At 54.3% G+C, this 17476-nt stretch overlaps 1 long non-coding RNA gene across 1 annotated transcript; it reads left to right on the top strand.

Moving 5' to 3' along the window:
• The first annotated feature begins 7259 nt into the window (after nucleotides 1-7259).
• LOC142050871 (uncharacterized) lies at nucleotides 7260-17199 on the top strand. The gene is made up of 6 exons (XR_012658177.1): nucleotides 7260-7369; nucleotides 7901-7993; nucleotides 8244-8362; nucleotides 8453-8556; nucleotides 11060-11166; nucleotides 16367-17199. It is a non-coding gene; the product is annotated as an uncharacterized LOC142050871 (long non-coding RNA).
• Nucleotides 17200-17476: the final 277 nt, after the last annotated feature.

The raw sequence follows: 17476 nt of genomic DNA, 5'->3' as shown, positions 1-17476 counted from the left end.
TCTTCTTTTTTGGCTTTGTGTGATTCTCTCTGTGATTCTGTTTTTCTCTGCCTCGCTTTTCCCAGCTCCCCGTCCCTCACTTGGAATGCCCGTTGTCCTTCACCAGCTCACTCTCCCTTGGTTGCCATCCCCGTTTCTGAATTCCTCCTGCTTTGCCACGTAGCCCGTGACTTTTTTCTTAATCTCTCTCTGTCTGCCTCAACGCTCCCCCCGCGCTTTTTCATTCGTCTGCTCTGCTCTGCACCCTGCTACTGTTCTTGCCTTTCTGAGTTCTTCTCTGTCGAGCTCCCTTTCCCTATTTGTGGATTCCTGTTCTTCCTGCAGCCACCGCTGTTCCCTGTGACCTCCGTCTCTCTCTGTCCAGCTCCCTGTCCCTAGGTTTTAATTCCTGCCTCTGCCCGCTGTAGCCCGTCTAGGTTTTTCTCTCGGCCTCTCTCTCTGTCCGGCTCCCTCTCTCTGTGTTCTAATTCCACGTTCTCTGTCACGTAGACCCGTGCTATTTGTTTGTCCTCATCTCTCTCTGTCCAGCTCCTTGCTGCTATGTTTTATTTCTTCCCTCTCTGTCTGTCTTTGTAGCCCGTTGCCGTTGTTGTTTTTTTTTTTTTTTCCCACTTGTTTCTTCATGTGTCTCTGTCTGCCTCCCAGTGCCTGATCTTTAATTCCTCCTTCCCTGTAGGCCGCTGTTCCTTTTTTCCATTCTACATTGTGTTCTCTTTGGTCTGCTGTTCTTATTCATCGATTCCCTCCTCGCTGCCCTGTGGCTTGTCCCCATTTATTGTTGCCTCTCTCTCCCTCTCTCTGGCTTCTTGCCCCTGTTTTTAAAATTCCTCCCTCTCTTCTCTCTTCCCTGTTGGCCGTGTGATCTTCAGCCTTTCTCCACCTCTTTCTGCCCAGCTCTCTGCGTCTATTCATTAATTCTTCCCTCTCTGCCCTGTAGCCTGTAGCTTCTGTCCTTTCTCCATCTTGCTGTCTCTGGCTTCCCCGTGACCCTCTTTTAGAATTGTTTCTCTCTTCTCTCTGTACGCATTGCGATTCCTTTTGCTCTCCATCTCCCTTTGTTTTGGTGTTTTTTTTGTTGTTTTTCTGGCTCCCTGTCCCTAATTGTTAATTCTCTGCCTTCTCATGCTCTGTACCACGTAGCCCCATGGTTTGTTTTGTGGTGTTCCCTCCCCGGCCCCTTCCCTCCGTCGTTGGCCGTCTCGGCTCCCTGTCCCCGTGGCTTCATTCTTCCCTTTCTGCCCTGTTCTTGTCGCTTATCTTGTCTGTCTCCATCTCGCTCGGTCCAGCTTCCTGCCCCTGTTCTTCTTTCCTCCCTCGCTGTCGTGCTGCCTGCCCCAGGTTCTTTGTGCGTCTCCAGCCTGCTCCTCATCCTTCTTTGTTGGTCTGTGTCCTGCTCTTCCCCTCTCTCTGCTGCTTTTATCTCCACCTCCGTCAGGCTCCCTGTCCTCCTCTGGCCGTCCTGTTCCCTGCCTCGTGCCTTCTCACTACACGCACACATGCCCCCCCCGCCCCCGTCCAGCCGGATGCTGCTCTTCTCTCCTCCTACTGTCCTGTGCCCTGCTCCTCACCTTTGGTGGCCTCCCCCTCTGCCCAGCAGCCCGTCGCTCCAGGAGCCAGGCGACGGACGGTCCGTTCCCTGCCAAACCGGGACAAGCGCGTGCCGTGGCTTAGCCTCAGCTGGCAACTCTGCACCAGGGAGCTGCTTGCTCGCTCCACCCTCAGTGGGCTGGGGGAGAGAGCTGGAAGGGTAAAAGTGAGAAAAATCATGGGTTGAGATCAAGACGGTTTAATAGGTAAAGCAAAAGCTGTGCGTGGAAGCAAAGCAAGGAATTAATTCGCTCCTCCTTTTCGGCGGGCAGGTGTTGAGCTGTTTCTGGGAAAGCAGGGCTCTGTCATGTGTAACGGTTAGTTAGGAAGAGAAATGCCGTAGCCCCCAAGGACTCCCCCTTCTTCCCACAGTTGGAACCCGCAGTTCGGTACGGGCGTGTAGTGCACGGGCGAGCTAGGCTACGTGCCTAGGAAGCCTCATCTCGTAAGAGCTGTAAGACACCCCCGTGTTCTCTTCAGGTGGAGGTCGGCCTAGAGTCTGGAGCTGCAGAAGAGGCAGGGAGGAGAGGAGGGGAAAGAAGCATGTGAACGGCTAAATTGTGCCAGCAGCGCTGAGAGCGAGAGTCGCGGTGAGTCCTGGGCCAGTGGGGCCCCGTTGCCTCTCTTGTGCGTCCTGGGCCCTCCCTGTCTCTCCCCCGGCCCCCTCTCTTTCCTTACCTGCTGCAAAATTATTTTTTTTTTGTGCCTCCCCCCGCACCTTCTTTCTCCGTCTCGCTCTGAGTGGCTCCCTGCCTCCCCGTCTTTTCAGTCCTCCCTCTCTCTGTCCTGTAGCCTGTGGCTACTTGTTCTTTCTCCGCCTCTCTCTGCCTGGCTCTGGCTCCGTTTTTATTTTTTTACTCCTCCTGCTCTGTCCTGTAGCCTGTCGGTATTTTTGTCTTTCTCTGGCTCTCTCGGTCTGACTCCCTGTGTTACCGAAAAACGCGGTAAAATCGGAAACAACTCCTCAAGACCAATTTAGTATTAAAGAGCAGGCATTCTTTATTCACGGCGCCGGATGCACGGGGGATCGCTCCTCCTGGCGTGCGTACCTCACGCACCTTTCCCGTTCAATTTGTAGATCAAAATTTTACGTATTCATACGTATTCATTATTGCCCTGTCTGCTGATCGGTACAAACTTGCTCGTTCCGTATGTAAATCGCTGCGCAGGCTCGGTGGTGGTCCGTGAGTCGGTGGTCGCGATCTCCCCCTGCCAGAATTGCCTTTTACCTTCTTGGCTGTTAATCTTGGCAGTCTTGGCTAGTTCTCTCAGTCCGCTCCACGAAACCGCGTTTTGTCGTCCTTTTCTGACAGAAGCACGTTGTCTGTTGTTCTGCTGACGTTAACGATAGCCTAGGGACTAAAATGCAGATCAACAGGTGCGCTGATTCGTACGCTCCATGTTCCCGTAATGGAACACCGTCTCTGGTTGGCTGATTTCATCGCTTTGGTTACACCTGTTCCTGTTGTTCAGTTTCTTCTTTTTTGGCTTTGTGTGATTCTCTCTGTGATTCTGTTTTTCTCTGCCTCGCTTTTCCCAGCTCCCCGTCCCTCACTTGGAATGCCCGTTGTCCTTCACCAGCTCACTCTCCCTTGGTTGCCATCCCCGTTTCTGAATTCCTCCTGCTTTGCCACGTAGCCCGTGGCTTTTTTCTTAATCTCTCTGTCTGCCTCAACGCTCCCGCCGCGCTTTTTAATTCGTCTGCTCTGTACCCTGCTACTGTTCTTGCCTTTCTGAGTTCTTCTCTGTCGAGCTCCCTTTCCCTGTTCATGAATTCCTGTTCTTCCTGCACCCGCCGCTGTTCCCTGTGACCTCCGTCTCTCTCTGTCCAGCTCCCTGTCCCTAGGTTTTAATTCCTGCCTCTGCCCGCTGTAGCCCGTCTAGGTTTTTCTCTCGGCCTCTCTCTCTGTCCGGCTCCCTCTCTCTGTGTTCTAATTCCACGTTCTCTGTCACGTAGACCCGTGCTATTTGTTTGTCCTCATCTCTCTCTGTCCAGCTCCTTGCTGCTATGTTTTATTTCTTCCCTCTCTGTCTGTCTTTGTAGCCCATTGCTGTTGTTGTGTTTTTGGTTTTGTTTTTTTTTTCCACTTGTTTCTTCGTTTGTCTCTGTCTGCCTCCCAGTGCCTGATCTTTAATTCCTCCTTCCCTGTTGGGCCGCTGTTCCTTTTTTCCATTCTACGTTGTGTTCTCTTTGGTCTCCTGTTCTTATTCATCGGTTCCCTCCTCGCCGCCCTGTGGCTTGTCCCCATTTTAGTGTTGCCTCTCTCTCCCTCTCTCTGGCTTCTTGCCCCTGTTTTTAAAATTCCTCCCTCTCTTCTCTCTTCCCTGTTGGCCGTGTGATCGTCAGCCTTTCTCCACCTCTTTCTGCCCAGCTCTCTGTGTCTATCCATTAATTCTTCCCTCTCTGCCCTGTAGCCTGTAGCTTTTGTCCTTTCTCCATCTTGCTGTCTCTGGCTTCCCCGTGACCCTCTTTTAGAATTGTTTCTCTCTTCTTTCTGTACGCATTGCGATTCCTTTTGCTCCCCATCTCCCTTTGTTTTGGGTGTTGTTTTGTTGTTGTTTTTCTGGCTCCCTGTCCCTAATTCTTAATTCTCTGCCTTCTCGTGCTCTGTACCACGTAGCCCCGTGGTTTGTTTTGTGGTGTTCCCTCCCCGGCCCCTTCCCTCCGTCGTTGGCTGTCTCGGCTCCCTGTCCCCGTGGCTTCATTCTTCCCTTTCTGCCCTGTTCTTGTCGCTTATCTTGTCTGTCTCCATCGCGCTCGGTCCAGCTTCCTGCCCCTATTCTTCTTTCCTCCCTCGCTGTCGTGCTGCCTGCCCCAGGTTCTTTGTGCGTCTCCAGCCTGCTCCTCTTCCTTCTTTGTTGGTCTGTGTCCTGCTCTTCCCCTCTCTCTGCTGCTTTTATCTCCACCTCCGTCAGGCTCCCTGTCCTTCTCTGGCCGTCCTGTTCCCTGCCTCGTGCCTTCTCACTACACGCACACACGTCCCCCCCGCCCGTCCAGCCGGATGCCGCTCTTCTCTTCTCTCTTCCTACTGTCCCGTGCCCTGCTCGTCACCTTTGGTGGCCTCCCCCTCTGCCCAGCAGCCCGTCGCCCCAGGAGCCAGGCGACGGACGGTCCGTTCCCTGCCAAACCGGGACAAGCGCGTGCCGTGGCTTAGCCCCAGCTGGCTATTCTGCACCAGGGAGCTGCTTGCTCGCTCCACCCTCAGTGGGCTGGGAGAGAGAGCTGGAAGGGTAAGAGTGAGAAAAATCATGGGTTGAGATCAAGGCTGTTTAATAGGTAAAGCAAAAGCTGTGCGTGGAAGCAAAGCAAGGAATTAATTCACTCCTCCTTTTCGGCGGGCAGGTGTTGAGCCACCTCTGGGAAAGCAGGGCTCTGTCATGTGTAACGGTTACTTAGGAAGAGAAATGCCGTAGCCCCCAAGGACTCCCCCTTCTTCCCCCAGCTGCGTGTGCTGAGCGTGATGTCAAATGGTATGGAATATCCCTTTGGTCAGTTAGCTGGGAAAGCTTTCCCAGCTGTGTCCTCTCCCAGCCTACTTGCTGGTGGGGCACTGAGAGAACCAGAAGAGGCCCTGACTGTGGAAGCAGTGCTCAGCAAGAACCAAAACATCTCTACATTATTAACGGTGTTTTGAGCATAAATCCAAAACGTATCCCTTCCTAGCTACTGTGGAGAAAATGAGCACTATCGCAGCCAACACCAGCTCCGTGCGGCTGCGGCAACGGCGGCCGAGGTGGCCTTGGGGCAGGGGGAGCGTTGGGGACCCTGACCCACGAATGGCTCCTGGGACTTGTTACGTGCGCGCCTGCACAAACACCTGCCCTCTCCTTTGCCCTCAGGGCTGCGTTTGCGCTGCCTTTGCGTGGGGCAAGGGGCTGTGATGGAGCCCAGGGGAGGAGGTGGTGCACTGTGGGGGTGAGGGGAGGGGGCCCCCCGTTGCTGCTGCGCCTCAGCTGATGGCGGGGTCTGGATGGAGGAGCCCCAGGTGCGGGCGGTGGGGCTGATGGTGCCGGCTCCTCCCTGGAAAAGGGGTGGTGCCCGGCTCTGGGGGGCCAGTGTGAGCCGAGGGCGGAGCGGAGCGGAGCTGTGGCCGAGCGTCAGCGGGCTGCGACTGTAGCGAGGGAGAAGGTGAGCGGGGGCTGGGTGGTGGAGCGCTGCGTCCCGGGTCAAGCCCCGAGGAGGGCTGCGGCGGGGCAGCGCTGGGTCGGAGCGGGCGGTGGGGAGAGCGAGGCTGTGCTGAGGGCTCGGTGGGGCTTCCGGGTGCATCGGCGGCCGGGACGGTGGCCCGCAGGGTCTGAGAGCGGGGAGGGCGGGCTGGCGGCGTGCCGGGAGCTGTGGTGGTGCGCCTGGAGGCTGGCCGTGCGGCCGTGTTGTGCCGCAGAGCGTGCCGGGAGGTGTAGTCCTTGCGGCGCGCGGCTGCCGGGCGGCCGTGTTGTGGCGCAGAGCATGCCGGGAGGTGTAGTCCTTGCGGCGCGCGGCTGCCGGGCGGCCGTGTTGTGGCGCAGAGCATGCCGGGAGGTGTAGTCCTTGCGGCGCGCGGCTGCCGGGCGGCCGTGTTGTGGCGCAGAGCATGCCGGGAGGTGTAGTCCTTGCGGCGCGCGGCTGCCGGGCGGCCGTGTTGTGGCGCAGAGCGTGCCGGGAGGTGTAGTCCTGGCGCAGTGGCTGCCGGCCCTGTCACGTGGTTCGCCGGGGCGTGGCAGGAGGCGCGGTCTTCCGGCGCTCGGGTGCCGGGCGGCCGTGCCGCGTACGGTAGGCGCGGTGTATTTTTGGGGTTGGATTCGTGTTGATTTCTGGGGGCTTGCGGGTGCGGCCGCTCCCCGAGAAGCGGTGAGTTCCCCGGGAGCTGACAGAAGGGAAGAGGGAAAGGAGGAGGACCTTTTCCCCCTGCCCAGGGCGCAGATGATGGCCGCCTCCCCGGCTCGCCGGAGCTCCCGCTCAGCCTCCCGCTCAGCCTCCCCTTGCCCCCCCCTTGCCCCGTGCGCCTGCCCCCAGCCCCGGCACCTCCCCTGAAGCGTGCTGCGTAGCCCTTGGCCGCCCCCAGGCCCTGTCGTGAAGGCAGCGAGCCGGCCCTCAAGCGCACTGGATTCCCCCTCGGCGCAGGGGCCCGTAGCAGTAGCGCGGGGAAGGGGCGCTGTGTCCAGAAGCCCCTGCGCAAGGAGGGGCTTTGGTCAGGGTCGATCGACGGTAATGACGGTCGCTGTTTCTTCTTTCCCTCTCCCAGAGACCGTGCTGAGGACGTGGTTGTCTGTCCTTCCCCCGGGGACGCCATCGACTGCGGCCGTCTCAGGCTTGCGTGGCTTCTCTCTGCCCGGCTTTGCCATCCTCGCGGCGCCGGGGCGAAAAGGGACACACACAGCCCTTCCCGGCTGTGGACAGGAGCTGCCTCGGCTGAAGCTGGAGACGCCAACGAAAGGTAAAGCAGAAGAAACTGAAGGCGCTCTGGCTGCCAGCTGCCTTCCTGCTGCAGGCAAGAGAGAGCCTGTCCCTGCAGGTGAGGGAGGAAGGATCCCCCTTCATAGTCCGCAGCGGGCCAGGCCACCAACGTGCACCGCAGGGTCCATACGCGTAACCCGGAGTTGGGTACGGGCGTGTAGTGCACGAGCGAGCTAGGCTACGTGCCGAGGAAGCCTCATCTCGTAAGAGCAGTAAGACACCCACGTATCCTCTTTAGGTGGAGGTCGGCCTAGAGTCTGGAGCTGCAGAAGAGGCAGGGAGGAGAGGAGGGGAAAGAAGCATCTGAACGGCTAAATTGTGCCAGCAGCGCTGAGAGCGAGAGTCGCGGTGAGTCCTGGGCCAGTGGGGCCCCGTTGCCTCTCTTGTGCGTCCTGGGCCCTCCCTGTCTCTCCCCTGGCCCCCTCTCTTTCCTTACCTGCTGCAAAATTTTTTTTTGTTTGTTTTTTTTTTTTTTGCGCCCCCCCGCACCTTCTTTCTCCATCTCGCTCTGAGTGGCTCCCTGCCTCCCCGTCTTTTCAGTCCTCCCTCTCTCTGTCCTGTAGCCTGTGGCTACTTTTCTCTGCCTCTCTCTGCCTGCACTGGATTCCCCCTCGGCGCAGGGGCCCGTAGCAGTAGCGCGGGGAAGGAGCGGTGTGTCCAGAAGCCCCTGTGGAAGGAGGCTTTGGTCAGGGTTGATCTGCGGTAATAACGGTTGCTGTTTCCTCTTTCCCTCTCCCAGAGGCTGTGCTCAGGATGGGGTTGTCTGTCCTTCCTGTTCGTCTCTTCCTCTCTCTATTCCTTTGCGCTGGTCCCTCTCCCTATTGTTTATTGTTTTGCTTCTCTGAACCTTTTTTTATTCCCAGCGTTTTCCCGTGACAGGAGCAGCAAAGAAGGGAGCGGAGCATCGGGGTATCCATGGAGAGAGCATTGGGCGTTCTCCTGTCTTTGTGGGGCTGACCCTGAGGAAGTGTGGTACGTGGGTCGGTAGCATGAATATATATATTTTGTGGGTGCACAAACCCGTTTCAGAGTGTCAGAGGGTAAGGGTTTTGTTCTGTTCAGTGTAAACATTGTTCTGTTTGGTGAATTTGTCGAAGATGAGAGTTCAGTGGGGGAGGAAGTCAGCTCTCTGGCTGGTTTGAGGGTAAGGTGGGCTGTACGTGTTTGTCGGTCATCTCTCACCTGCCAGATGTTTTGAACTAGTTGTATCTGGTTTTCGTAGGGAGTCACGAAGGGGTTTGGGGCTCCCCAGTGGCGGGTGCTGTGGCCAAAAGAGAAAGCAGGGTCACAGAGTGCTTCATTTACGGGGCTGGCCTCGGCCATCTACTGCACAAACTTCTGGTATGTAGCAATCGGGACTCGATTTCCTGAAGGAGGAGAGGATGATGGAGCTCGTTATAAGAGCATAATCGTTTTGTCTTCTTTTGGCAGTACGGGCACCCGAGGACCAGCTTGCTTTTGAGGAACGGCACGAGGATGTTGGTGTCGACGCTCAGCAGAGGAAGGAAGCTTCTTTTGGAGGCCAAGAAGATGAAGTAGACTGCTTATTTGTTGTGTTTGATTTTCATTGCGGGGATGGGGAGGGGTGGAACATGCAAAACGCGGTCCTGGGCAGGGGAGGTTTCTGATGTGGGAGGCCGTGAGAGAGATCATGGACGCTGCTGGACAGGCGTTAGAACCCATTGCTCAGGTTGGACGGACCCAGCAGAACCACCGCACCATCTTAAGTAATGCCTGCTCACGTACTGAGATTTTAGTAGTTGCCCCCGCATCAGCTTTGGCTTTTCCTCGTCGAGCTTGTGTTTTGGCAAGAAGCGTCTTTCGTTAAGCGTTTGGGTCTAAGGGGTGTCCGTGAGGCTACGTGGTGCCCATCCCCATGAGATTTTGTGACCATCAAGTGATATTCAGCATCCATCTTATGCCCGTCTCCTGTAACTACTCTGCAGTTTTCGCTTAAGGCTTGATAGCGCAGCGTTAGCTGAGGGCGGCATTTCCCCCGCTGGCCCCTCCACGCCGACGGCGTTTCCCCTGCCGGCCGCTGTCCGTTCCCTGTAACTGTGACTCTTGTCCCGGCAGAACCTTTGCCAAAGCCACCTTTGTGCTCCACAGCAGTCTGTTTTCTGTCTCGAGTATGTTTCTTTTCGGTATCCGATACCCCAGAGCTGTGTACCGTTGGCTCAGGTCTCTTCTTGAGCTTCTGCGAGAAGAGAGAGCCTTCATCTGTTTTAATCCATGTGTCTCCTGGGGTGTTTTTTTGTTGTCCTTTACAATTTAGTTTTGCCCCAGCTACTGAGGTGTTAATTTAGCTGCTTCATACGGTTCCCGATACGCTTGTGTATTTCCACGTTTCTTTTCGTGTTTTTTGTCCTTTGAGACTGATCTAGTTCTGTTAAGGGACTGAGCGAGAGAGAGCGTTGAGGTGACTCCGAATGGTTGATGGCTTTACAATAAATGATTTACTTTATAACCAGAGATATTTTTTGAGAAGGGGTTCTTAAAAGATTTCGTTCTGCTTTGCCATTCCGCTGGGGTAGATGAGCCCCAGCCTTTTTTCAGGAGGCTCATTCTGCTCCTGGGCTTCTCTGGTACTGTTCCTTGAGTTGGTTGCAGGTTTTGAGCTGTCTAAGCTCTTTGGGTAGGTGTGTTTTGACATTCAGAGATGGGGAGGTTTCTGGTTGAGGTAAGAGATTAAGGAGCAGTCAAAGTTGAGCAGCAGATATATATTAGGAAGTACACTTGTACGAGCTTTTGTTTTCCCTTGGGTCAGTAAGTTTTTGTTGGGTGTTCAGGGGTAGCAAGATGGTCTAATAGTGTGTTTTGGATTATTTGGTTTTGTGGGGGTGTTATGGTTTTGTCTGGGTTTTTTTGTTTGTGGTTTGTTGGGTTTTTTTGTGTGTGGTAGGTTTTTTGTTTGTTTTGTCTTGTTTTCCAGGAATTTTGACTTGACTGAAGGTAGAACCTTATATTTTTTCCACCAGTTTTGCCTGTGTTGTGCAAGTTGTTGACGTTATCTCTCAATAGGACTGATGGTGAGATGCTGCGGTAGGGGTTAGGGTGAGTGTGTTGTACACATCTGTATATGGAGCTCTAGCCTTCCTTCAGAAAGCAGCAGGGACGTAACGCATAGTGTGTGTCGGTGTACGGGACTGCTCGTCGCCTTTCCCGATCGCCCGCAGAGTACCACGTTGTCCCGAGAACCTTTGCAGCTTGCGGCAGGTCCCTTGTAGATTATAAGCATCAGGGCTTCTGTTATTTTGTGGGCCTGTAGAGAGCACGGAGTCTGCGGGAAGCCGGAAGGTGGGAGGTGCTCGCAGAACGCGGGGCAGAGGTGGGAAGGGCGGCTCCCGAGGAGCGGCTGACAGAGGGGCTTTAGGGGTGCAAATACAGGGCAGGAGCTGTCGGGAAGGAGTGAGGTTCCTTCCCTGACAGTTCAGGAGGAGAGGAGGGGTTTTTGAAGTCTTGGTACCGGGGAATGGTTGGGAAAGGGGTGTTTAAGTGTTAGCTAATGGTCGTGTTCTGTGTGCAAGCAGCCTCCGGTAGCCCAGTCTCCTTCCCCGTATGTGTCAGCACGGCCACTCGAGCGTGCTGTCTGCCGAGAGGTTCTCCACGCGGCTGTTCATGGAGTCGCTCAGGAGTGAGTTACCTACAAAAGGAGAGTGTGTCGCTACACCAGCCACGCCTGTTTGCTTCCCGTATTGCTTTTGGCATTTGCCCTATCGGTGTCCGCCTGTGCTTGAGTCATCTGACACGAACTGTGATTTTTGTGTGTTGCGTGGTTTGACTTTTTCTTGCAGTTTAAGTAACAGGTCGAGGGTTAAGCAGGACAGTCGAGCGAGGCGTGACGGCAAAGGCGAGCAGATGGCGTCGTGTGCTGTGACGGGGCGGGCTGTGAGGTCACTCGTCTGGGATTTCTGCCTTTGGGGTCTCTGTGTTGCCGAACAAGTCGGTCAAAAGGATTTGTTAGTTTGTTTTGCGTGGTGAGCTCTTGCTTTTGGAAAGCAGTGTCCAACATCTGTGTGCCTCTCCGTATTTCCCCAGAAGTGGGCCCGGCATTGAAGGTGACGGTTCCCCAGCCATCGGGGACGGACCGAGAATGCGAGCAGGCACCTGACGTGGCCACTGACCCGGGAGGCACGGATTGGGAGGTGAGCGGAGCCGTGTTGGCACGGTAGGGGAAAGGATGAGTCTGGAATGTGGCTGTTGGTGCAGATGCGCGGTAGGGAGCCGGACACGGAAGGGAGGGGGCGAACAGAGCATCGTGAGAAGGTAGGTCAGCACGTGACAACGGAGGGGTCGTGCAGTGTGAGCACCTATGTGACTAGTTAATGAAGGGACTCACAAAACTATATGCAAAGCGGGATGTCTGCCCCGAGCTCGTTGGGCAAGGTGAGCGATGAACAGGGAGCCGTAGCAGCTGTTATTTTTGAGGTGTGGAATTGTTTGTGAGCGGGCGGCCGCTTCCAGGCGCAGGGGTCGCCTTGTCTCTCTGGTTCTCTAGGCACCGTAGGTGGCGGCGGCCACGACATCCAGCCTCATTAGAGCGTGGGGGAGCGGAAGTTCACGGCGCTTCCGAGGAGGCTGTTGTTGCGGAAGTGGCCGGCGTTGAGTGGTGCGATGCTGAGTGATGGCACCGCACGTTTGGAGATGAAGAGTATCCGTGTGACCGCAGCCCCATCCTACGTAGCCTGTGTGGCCTTTTTAAAGGATGGCTTTTGAGCCCCCAGATTTGGAAGGGAAGCTGAGGGGCCGATGCGGTCTTTGTGCGGGTGGCCGGTCGGTTGGGGGAAGCGCAGGTGGGGCAGGCAGGGGTTGTAAAATCAGCGGAGGGTACCGTTCAGAGACCGGACACGTTTGGGCCGAGAGAGGTTGTGGTGTCCTTTCTGCAAAACAGAAGCATCTGCCAGGCAGGGGGAGTTCCTGCCTGTGCTTGTGCTGTTGTGTGGATTTTGTAGTCTGTCTTTGTTCCTTACTGTACTCGGGTCTCGATGTGTCTGTTGTTCTCCGTGCTGAGCAGGCACCTAGGTAGCAATATTGAGGGTTTTGCAAGCCCTGGCTCATCGGCATAATGGTAACCGAGAGCTTCCTTTCTCGCATTTTAAGTCTACTGCATAGATTTGTCTTGTGTCTGAAATATTAGACCTTTATAGAAGGTCATCTTTTTGCAGCGGTGATTAAGGCGGCCTCGATACTGCTGCTGAGGAGCAGTCTGAATACGCAGAGCCCTTTTCTGGGACCTGTTCCCTGCACCTGAACGTTCTGAGGTCTTTAAGAGTGGCTTGTCGCTCGTACGTCGTCCTAGTTGTGGGTATATGGTTTTATTGCAGGTGATGATGGTAGGTGACTTCTCTGCGGATGCTATAGCTTCTTCCTCGCTGCCGTATAGATCTTCTCGCCTGGTGGCATCTCTGGGCCGGAAGTCCGTCGTCTCGGTGAGAGTTTTCTTAGGTGCCTCGATCGCGTCGCTTGTAGTATTTGTGAGCGGTGTCGGTCCGTGCACGTCGATGCCTGTGTCAGAGCTGCTCCGCCTGGGGGTGTAGCAATGGTAGAGCGGAGGAAAGAATAGCAATAAGAGTATATGGTTAATGTTAATATGCATAGACTGTTTTGGCAACGCCCGTACAACCCTCGTCGGAGCGAGTGGCCGTTGGCAGCGGGCGAGGATGGTAATTTCCGGGGTGTTTTGTGGGTGCCGAGGGGATGACCGTAGCTGCCTGGGAGAGGCAGCTAGAGTGCTAGCTGAGCAGAGGGCACCTCTCAGCTGTTCAAGCTTGTACGTGCGTGGGGCTTAACATTTGATTGAAGGTATTTCCTTTAATGGCATGCAGTAGTTGGGCTCTAGATGGTATTCCTACGTGGAAGCAAGACCTGTGGAATGGTTAAGCTGTTGCTGTGCGTCCAGGTGACTTGTTCTATCATGCTGTTCTTGCAGAGGATGAAGATGGAGCTGTGCAGGGTGATGGAGCAGAGCTGAGTAGAGCACACTAAGGCAGCGGGTCCGTGTGCGGGATTAAAGGGAAGATGCGACCGAAGGCTATTTGAGGAGCATTTCAGGCGAGCTGGGTCGCAGTGAGGGGGCGCATGGGGCTGGTGACTTTGTTCTCTTTGCTCTCAGGAGCACAGCGCTATCCCTAGGGGCTGGCAAGGTTCTAATTGTGGGGCCGGCGCCCATCGGGTGCTTCTTTTTGCGTTACAGTTTAAAGCGTGGATCGCTCTGATGTTTGAGGAGTTTCTGGGCAGTTGTCGTCTGCGGCGTCGTTCCCAGATGCGTGAACAGCTCTGCTCTGTCGCTGTCTGTTTTCAGGGAGCGTGATTTCTTCCCTGCATCCTTACGTTCTTAGGTCTTGTAGCTGGGCTTCTTGTGCCTCCTCCCTCTCAGTTTTGAGAGGAACTTCTTGTCACGGGCCCTGACGCTCTTCTAATCATTTTGGATCTCGTTAGGGCCTCCTTGCATCCCTGTCAGGGTTCTGCAGGTCTTGTTGCTGGACGAGCTCTTCCGTCCAGTTGTCTCTGTGTTTGCCGAGAGCGTTCTCTCGTCTTGGAGGCGCGCAGTTTGTAGTGTTTCTCATAGCGTTGGTGTGTGCGTTTTGTGAGTTTGGCTCGGAGCCGCCTTGCTGGCCGTGTAGAGTCGGGTAGGTGGCACAGCGATGAGAGCTTAGGGTTCATCTGTTGCTGTGCTAAGGCTGTTGGGGGAAAGGTGGTACCGTCATCTCGGATGGAGTGGCCCTCCTCAGCAGGCAAGGACCGTAATCACCGTGACGTTTTGTGGGCTCGGAGGCCGTGACCGTGGCTATCTGGGAGAGGCAGCTAGAGTTCAGCTGAGCAGATTACCTCTGCAGGGTGTTCAAGCTTGTACGTGCGTAGGGCTTCATGTTTGATGTCATATGTTTGTTTTTAATGGCAGGTTATAGTCGGTGTTCAGGAACAGTTAAGGTACTGCTGTGCAACCAGGCGACTTGTTTCGTATTGGTTTTGGAGATGCCGAGGGACGAGTCGTGCAGGGCGACGGAGGGGAACTGAGGGGACCGATGTAAGCGGGTGAGTCGGTGCGTGGTGTATATAGAGGGAAGATGTGACCGATGCCTCTATGACTCCATTGCTCCTTGCGTTTGTCTTTTGTTTTGGTTTTGAAGTAGCGTAGCAATGAGCAAAGGAGGCAAGTCGAGCAAGGCGAGTGGTGATTGGTGGGCTGAAGTAGCAGCTCTTTTCTGAGGTGTTGTGTTGCTGGTGAAGTTATAAGCAACGCGTGTCGTTTGGGTGTTACGGATGGCGGGCGAGGTGCCGTGTTCAGCTGCAAGTGACGTAGGCCGGGTGGGAGGCTGTCGAGGGAAAGGGGTGCGAGACGGGGATCGGTGCGGGCAGGCTGTGGCATCGGGCAGCATCTCAGGAGGTGCCTTTTCGCTTGGCTTTTTGCAGGTGCCGCTGGCAGGCTCGGAGTGCTGCTGCCGCACGCCTATGAGAGGTCTGAGAAGGTGGGGCAGCGGCCAGCATCTAAGACCAGAGAATGCTGTGGTCCGTCGTCGAGCTCTTCAGTTTTGTAGGTAACACGTGGGCCGTCTTTGGAACGGCGTATGAGCATTAGAAGTGAGCTGGGTAGTAATGAGGAAGTCACGGGGCGGTGATTTCTCACGAGCGTAACGGTAGTTTACTGTGTGTTGATACGTTTGGTGCCACAAGCGATGACGGAAGCGGGGTGTGATGCTGGAATCTGTGCAGAGCAGGTGAGCCGATGGGCATGTTCGTTTTGATGAGGGGGGTGCTCTGGAAGAGATCTGTGTTGACCTGTGTGATACTTATTGCTGGCTCTGGGTTTTTTCCTTTTTTACATGATGAAGAGGCACCTGGCCACTGCAAGAATATCCTGGTTAGCTGGTGTGTTTCTTGTTGTGAAAGGATGCATAATCTGACCCATCTGAAAGCCCCACAGTGTGACTTTTGTTAGGAAGAGATTTTGAAGAATTGAGATATTTCTTATTCAGTGAGGTTGCATTCTATGAACTTGCCATCAGAGTGCATCTTAGAGACAGTGTCTTTGTCAGCAGAACTCATCAGCACAAGACTTGCAAAGTATTGCTTTTTTTTAAAGACAAAAAAATCCATGGTCCTTGCGGAGATCCAAGCACAGCACATACTCCAAAGGTTGATGGCATTGGTAGTGCTTGGGTTCTCAGTTGTAACAGTCGAGATACCATAAAATGCGGTTCGCCTGCATGCTTCGGTACAGCCGAACGCATTAGCAGGTCTGCCGGTCCTTCTTGGTAGCCCCGTGTATTGCAACACTGGGGATTTGATTTGTGTGGTTTTTTGTTGTGGTATTATTTTTTCCCCCCCCCCCAAAAAAGTAAAACTGTATCGGGGATCTCTTCACTCACCGATTCTTCTGTCATAAATGAAAGTTTAAAAAAAAGCTAACATCGTCTGATTTACGACGTGACTTGCGCTCTTTCAGCTGTAACTGCCAAGCAGATGTAGGGTACGATTTGTTAGGTGTACTTAAGCAGGTAGGTATTTGTTGTAAATATTTAATGAGGGGCGACTGAATGTTGTGGGGGGGTGTTTCCTGCCGGTATTTTGAGGGAGCGCTCTTAAGTACTTTATTTCAGTCTCGCTTTCGACGCGCGTTTCCCTGGCAGTTCAGCAGCATCTCTTGGGCGGGGCAGCCGGGCGGACGTCCCTCCCGACTCCGTAACACGCCAAAACCCCCCAGTCACGTTGCTGCTGTGTATTTTGGAGATAGATAATCTTATGGCGGGCGTGAACGGCTGTGCGAGTTGAATGAACGCAGAAGGAAAATGGAAAGCTTTTAGAGCCTAGACGCTCATATTGGATGTGCGTAAACACGCGCCCGCCTTCTCAGCACAAAGTGAATTACTGAGATTTATTCTTAATTTTTTACGTTACTCTTTCAAGTTTGACACGCTTCACTTCAGGCTTCGTGGAGCCAGGCAGCAAGACGTGCGGCGGCAGGGCGAGGGCTGTAGCTGCTGCGGTGGGTCTGTAAGCGGAGGTTCCGGTTCCGGTACAACTTTGCCCCGCAGCCTCACGGGGTTATCTCCCCGCAGCGGTGCCGTAAGGAAGGGATGAGACGTTTTCCAGCACCAGCCAAAGCGTTCAGTGTTACGCGAAGGATCTGTTCAAAATGGTATCGGTTAGTCTTAATACCGTTTTCAAGCGTTCCAATCACTCTAGCTTTTAAAGGATGTGTTGTGTTTTGACGTGACCCGTTTGCCTGGAATCTTGCTGCGGCTCAATTTCCTTCCTACCCCTTATGCTGACTGAGCTCCTCCATTTTCTTCTGTGCTATTTTATTAACGTGCTGAAATATAGTTTGGGATTTCTGTTTTTCAGATGTCGTCTAAGTGTCTCGTGATGCTCAAGAGATGCCTGCCGGTCGTTAAGCGTGGTGAAGGTAAGGGGCCATCCCTCGGCCTGGAGGCTCCTGGCTCTGTCTCCAGCGGGTGCCCCGCAGGTGCGGCCGCGAGGGCTGCCCGGTGGGGAGAGTCGGGGCCCCCAGGGACCGGGGCTGTTTGTCACCCCGGGGAGCCCGTCCCAGTGCGGGAACATGTCCGAGCGGAGCCCGAGAGAGACGTGACACCGTCCTCTGGCACGCTCCTGCTCTGCCGTGGGGCAGCCGCCAGCCTGCGGACAGGGGCTGGGGGGGCTGCAGCTGTTTGGGGGGGCTGCCCCACCTTTTAGATTTTAGCAGAGCTCCCCCTTTTCTGGGGGGTGTGGGAGGGGTGTGCGTGTACCTTTGTAAATGGCACTATTAAAGTAATGAGCTGCAGGTTGGAGCAGGTTCCCTTGTTTAGTGCCCTTCTTGGGGGTGAATAAAATTGGGGGAGTCCTGGGGGGGGTGTGATGATGTCATGTGGGGTGCCCCGGTGTCACTGGGGGAGCTGATAATGCGTCAGAGGAACAGGTGAGTGGGGGCGTCATGTAGGGGTTCCCCCCCAAAAAGGGGGGTTACAGCCCCAAAATGCCTGAAAATTCAGGGGGGCTATTACAAAAACCTCTTATATATATTGACATGTGTAATATTAATTTATAGATGCATAAAGGGATTTTGAGATAAGAACTTATCTCTCCTATATTATATAACGGATTTCGGGATACAAAAATTCTGCATCGAGATGCAGGGTTTTAAAACACAAAAGTAACTCGACCGTCTATATATCTAGATCAAAAAATAAAGGAGTTTAAAGTGAAAAGGATAGATGAAGGAATTCAAAGCAGAAGAAAGTCTGACTAGAGCGAGCATCTACGCTTAGTGTGTGTTACATAGTCTAAGTAGATGTGTAATCTAAATAGAGGTTATATAGAGTGAAATAAGCCGAGGTATAACTGTAAGTAGATGTCTAAATAGAGAAGTCGAAAAAGATTGAAGTGTCAAAGGGTAAGTAAGCAGATAGCTAGCCTAAATAGCTGTTTTATGTACGTGTTAATATGGAAGTCTAAACA

Source organism: Phalacrocorax aristotelis, unplaced genomic scaffold (genome assembly GCF_949628215.1).
Source record: "Phalacrocorax aristotelis unplaced genomic scaffold, bGulAri2.1 scaffold_41, whole genome shotgun sequence".
Taxonomy (NCBI): Eukaryota; Metazoa; Chordata; class Aves; order Suliformes; family Phalacrocoracidae; genus Phalacrocorax; species Phalacrocorax aristotelis.
Note: the sequence above shows the minus strand (reverse complement) of the source record. Positions and strands in the feature narration are given on the sequence as shown.